The sequence below is a fragment of the Melospiza georgiana genome, chromosome Z, assembly GCF_028018845.1.
Source record: "Melospiza georgiana isolate bMelGeo1 chromosome Z, bMelGeo1.pri, whole genome shotgun sequence".
Lineage (NCBI taxonomy): Eukaryota > Metazoa > Chordata > Aves > Passeriformes > Passerellidae > Melospiza > Melospiza georgiana.
Genome location: NC_080465.1, coordinates 25,657,740 through 25,663,739, shown reverse-complemented (window position 1 = coordinate 25,663,739; position 6,000 = coordinate 25,657,740).

The following is a 6,000-nucleotide window of genomic DNA, read 5'->3' as shown; positions in this document are numbered from 1 at the left end:
AACAAAACAAAAAAAAAAAAATTCAAGGAACTATGAAACGTGCCATAAAGGCCAGTAAAAGTTCTTAATTCCTTAGAGACTACTGCAATTTTGTTTTTTCCAATAAAACTCAGAAGTCCAGTTGACCAATATTTCTGTCAGAAAACATACACAGAAAAATTAATGTATGGGAAATATTCTCTTATTTTTTCTTCCTCAGGATTCACATTCCTGCACTTAAATGTTATTTTTTCAGTTCTTCTAAGGCTATTTCAAGGCTGATTCTAGAAAGACTATTTTGGCTGAAAGACACCCATTTCCATACCTATGGTGACTCTGACTGTAAAAAGAAAAGAGACTGAAGTAAGAAAGACATTTCATTCTTGACTGCACAAGTAAGAAAATGGGGCAAAGAGCTCTGTGTGGATGAACAAGGGACCCCAGTCACTACTCAAGCATTTATCAGGAAATACACAGGGGATGGAAGCACTCAGGCCACTTGGAATGAATATAGAGAATTTGCAAAGCGGAAAGCAGATGAGGAATGCAGAATTTAATGTCAAGGATGTCAAAGACAACAAGAAAAGCTTCTTCAAACACATCAACAACAAAAGGAAAACAAAAGATAATGTAGTCCTAAATGGAGGGGGAACCCTGGTAACAGAGGGCACAGGAAAGGCAAAGATACTGAATGCCTTCTTTGCATCAGTCTTCACTGACACGACCAGAGATCAGGAATCTCTGACAGGGGAGATGGCAGGGGCAGGTGGGAGGGAGGAACCCACCCCGGTGAACTTGACATCCATGGGCTCTAAAGGGATGCATCCCCAAGTGCTGAGAGGGCTGGTGAACACAGTAGCAAGGCCATGCACAATCACCTTTGAAAGGTCATGGCAACCACAGGAGGTGCCTGGGGACTGGAAGAAAGCAAATGGCACCCCAGTCTTCAAAAATGGAAGAAGGAGCCACAGGAACTACCAGCCAGTCAGCCTCACTTCAGTCCCTGGAAAGGAGGCAGAGCATCTCATTCCGGAGGCCATCTCTAGCCACCTGCATGACAAGAAGGTGATCAGGAGCAGGCAGCATGGATTCACCAAAGGTAAATCATGCTTGACCAGCCTGATTGCTTCTAAATGAAACAATTACCTATGTGGAGAGCTGTGGATATTCTCTACCTTGACTCCAGCAAGACTTTCAACACTGTCTCCCACAACATCCTCAGAGGTACACTCAGGAAGTGTGGGCTGGATGAGTGGACAGTGAGGTGGATGGAGGATCACAGAGAGCTGTAACTAGTGGCACAGGATCTAGTTAGGGGTCTGTTATAAGTGGTGTCCCACAAGATGCCACAGTGGGCCCAGCAATGTTTACTTATTCATCAGCGACTTGAAGTGATGCAGTAACATCTCAGCAAGTTCCCTGATGACACTGAGCTGGGAACAGTGGCTGATAATCCAGAGGGATGTGCAGCTCTTCAGAGGGACTGTGACAGGCCAGAGAGCCAGGCAGAGAAGAATTATCTGAAATTCGACAAAGATAAATGCAGGGTCCTGCACTGGGGAGGAACAACGCCAGGCACCAGCACAGGCTGGGGGTAACCTGCTGGAAAGCAGCTCTGTGGAGAAGGACCTGGGGGTCCTGGTGGACAACAAGCTGTCCATGAGCCAGCAGTGTGTCCTGGGGGCCAAGAAGGCCAATGGCATCCTGGAGGGCATCAGGATGATCTTTGCCAGCAGGTCAAGAGAGGTGATTCTGGCCCTCTGCTGTGCCCTGGTGAGGCACATCTGGAGTGCTGTGTCCAGTTCTGGGCTCCTCAGTACAAGAGAGACAAGGAGGTCCTGGAGGGGGTTCAGTGCAAGGCTAGGAGGATAAATTATTGGACTAGGGAGCATCTCTCTTATGAGGAAAGACTGAGGCAGCTGGGCCTGTTCAGCCTTGAGAAGAGATGACTGAGAGGAGAGCTGATCAGTGTCTGTGAGTATCTGAAGGGAGGGTGTGAAGAGGATGGAGCTGGGTTCTGCTCTGTGGTGCTGTGCAATAGGATGAGAGGCAATGGGCACAAACTGGGCCACAGGAAGTTCCACCTGGAAACAAGGAAGAGCAGGAACATGTTACTGTGCATGTTACCAAGTACAGGTTGGATGTACTGGATGTACTGGTACGGAGAGGATGTGGAGTCTCCCTCACTGCAGATACTCGAGAACAGTCTGGACACAGTCCTGTTCCTTGTGCTCTAGGATGGCCCTGCTTGAGCATGGAGATTGGACCGGATGGCCAACTGTGGTGCCTCTCAGCATGTCTCATTCTGTGATTGTTGTAATCTCAACAAAACCCAGTTCCAGGGTACCAGGTTGAAAGCCTTCCACAAAGGTGATGTGTGACCAAACCATGAGAACCAATGGTATTTCCAAATGAAGGGAAGTATTCAACAACAATGTGCCTAAGGAAATTCACAGTGGGAAAAAAAATGTTAGATGTGTATGTCCTAATAATTAAAGTTAAAACACTAATTAGAAATCACTCCAATTTTCTTACTAATAGGAAAGAAGGGAGGGAGTAAATTATTATCAGTAATAGAGGTATTAAGAATTAAGGCTGATCTCCTGTTTTTTCATTGATGAGAGATAAAGGCTGACTGCTGCTCTTAAGGTCTTACTTGGTTGCCAGAACTGGAATTCATACACACATCATGGATAAGAAAGCAGGCTCTGCCAACAGCTGCTTGGAGTAGGTGTCTCCAGAGACCCAAGTGACCATGATCTATCCCTAACATATATCTGGCTGCCATTGTGGCCATAGAAGACAACAGTGGGATAGATGCTGCTGGAGAAGCTGGCCAGTTACAACACAATCCATGAGGAAAACCCTTGATCTTGCAGATGCCAGTTCCTCCACAGGGAGAAGATAGATCAAGCCCAAAATGCATTTTTCTTGATGACTTCGCAAACCAGCTGCAACTGATTTCCAAACTCATGGGCCTCCAGAAAGAGCACACTAATCAAAATTCACTTTTGGCTTAAATTGTTAGAAAGACAGGATTCTCATATTCTGGAAAATAATTTTTTTAAAAAATCTTCCTCTGGATTTGTATGTGTTCTCTGTATGTGAAAAATAACACTGAGTTTACTCAAAGCAGAAAGGAAAACACCAGTTTTGTTGTTTCTCACAGCTACAGTAAAAGCTTATTCCTCTAGAAATCAGACACAAAATAATCAATACAAAAAACTGCTGCAGTCTGGAGAATACTGTAGGTTGATGGTTTGGTGAGACATTTATTCACAGGTAAAACAGGCAGTAAAGAAATACAGTTTGAAAAGCTTGCAAATTACTATGTGTAATGCACTGGTCTCTTTGGAAGACAGTATGTTTGGGCCTAGAAAAATCTCAAACAACCCACTGTCATTCGTACAGTGAGTCAAATTACCACTCTTCCTATGCAGCCAGCAAGAGCTATTTTCTCTGCTTTGTTTAATTCTGTAGTCAAGTTAATGCCATACAAAGAGCATCTTGTAGAGAAAGTCTGCCTTGGAAAACAGATGGAAAAATATTTATATGCTTTGTATTAATAGTTAATATCAGTGGCTGACTGTTTCTTGGTTTTATGATAACATACACCTCTAAAATAAAAACTACAATAAATGTAGATCTTATCTTAGCGCTGCTATTAGCAGCGTGAGAAAATTTCCATTCATTTTTATTATCTTTTCAGTTAACTTGTCTTACATTATTTTAAAGATCCCAGATTGAGTAGAAGAGCACAAACAATAATTAAGACTCCTAATCTTTGATGATACTCAGGATGAACCAAGCAGACCTTAATGTAGACAAAAAGAGGTATTTTGCAACTTCTGTCATCCTAGAGATTACAAAAATATCTCATATATTCTGTAAATACTACCAGAAAAACTACCTTATATATTGTTGAACACAGTTTCTAAATTCAACACAAAAATCTTTTTTCACTAGAGGAAAGAAAAGAATGTTTTCCCTATCTAAATGAGAAAACTGCAAGGGAAAAAGGGACAGGTTATTCTTTATATTGTCGTAAAATTCACATCACTGTGATCAAATTCATTCCTGATTTCACTAAGCTCTCAAGAGGGATGAATGTGGCAAATGTGACAGTTTTAAAAATTATCTTCCAATAGAAATATTAAAAAAATTAATCTTCCCTCTAAAAAAAACCGACAAGATCAAAAGCAAAACAATTACTACTTTTGCATTGCAAAAACAGAGAGTTATTCATAGCTATAATAAAACCCAAAATACATCAATACTTACAAATCTATGAAATTTTATATTTCAAGGTGAATTCTACATTGCTCTCATTTTTCTACATCTCATGCATTAGAAGGAACAATATAGAACATTCATCTGGAACAGATAAAGATGTACACTGACCAGCAGGATCCCTTAATATATATTCACATCTTTGTTCAAGTTAATGACTTTGAGAGTTTAAGAGTTCGATAAAATATTATTTGCACAAAATTTATACTTCAATAAATAATTAGGCAAATAGGTGTGACCTCTGGTATTCAATTTCAAATGTGAATGCTTGCCTGAATTTTTCCAGGCACAAATGTGAATGCTTGGCTGAATTTTTCCAGTAGAGAACTGACCCTCAAAAATAAGTGTACCAAGTATTTTGTAACAATTAATTTCATATCTTTTCACAATTACAAACTTAATTGGAATTATGAGAAGTATAAAATATCTCCTCACTTGTTCCCAGATAAATCAGTCCCATCAGCACCACTGACTTGCAAAACACAAATATTAATTTAAAACAAGTGCTTCTGAAAACCTAATTTCCACAATAACCCTTAACTAATTACAGAAAATCTTTGCCAGAGCAATAGTGCAAGAAAAAAAAAATAACAATACCACCACCAAAAACAACATAAAAAACCCATAAAAACAGGAAACCATTTTCAGTCATAAATTAATTTACTTTTGATCATTTCAATGCATTCAGCAAATAAATTTTAAGCAGTAATACAGGTGCAAACTAATAAATATGAAATAAGTGAAGCCCTTCCAGGCCTTCAAAAAATTTTGCTGACAAAGTCCACATTTCTAGAGAAGATAAAGGGGGGTTTCCATCCTTATCAAAGTATAATTGCATCTTTACCCTAGCTATGTGAAAAAATGTTGAGCCCTCATCCCACCATTTGTTTTTTTCAGAATTTCACCTCGGGACGGCCAGGAAGCCCAGGTCCCCAGATGGCTTGTCACAAAGGAAAAGCTATGAATAGACTAATGTTTTATTAACTTTGGGGTTGTGTTATGCAAGGCTATCAGCCCCTAAAACAGGATGCCTTTGCCACAGAATCCAGCCCAGGAACCAGACTTAAATCAATGCAAAGGATCTTATGAATTCAGCAATTTTCTACCCTTGAGAGAGGCCACAGAAGAAAAAGTCCTCTTAGAAGCTGTTATCATCTCTCACATAGGACCCATCATTCAAGCCAAAATGTTGAAAATTCTAAGAGAGAAATTGTTGCCTGGTGTTTCCCCTGCTCTCCACACACTCGGTGGACGCAGCTTCAAGAGAAGCTGTTCCTGCACGCTGCAGGCCTGTGCTCATGCCTTCATCATTACTCACACGTGACGACAGCAAAGGTGCTGGAAATCCTGGCCCTTACATTTAGTAATAAAGTTGGTTCACATGGGCTGTGCAGTCCACACTCTCAGTCTGCTGACACAGACTTCATAATTAAGCTGTGCTATAAAGATTGGCAGCTCAGTAAAATGCATCCTGTCCGCACACTGCCCAGATGACAGGCTCTCTTCTTTATCCCACATGTTACACTATGTGGAAATGTATGTTTGAAAGTGCAATCAATACCAGTCCTTTAAAATTTAGCCCTAATAGGGTGTTATAGCAAAAAAAAAAAAAAAAAATCAGAAGATAATGACATATTAAATCTTATCTCAGAACTGTAGAGTAGTGGTATTATTCATGAGAAATTTTAGAGCAGAAGGGCAGAAGGAAATACTGAAAGTTACTGCTGTGTT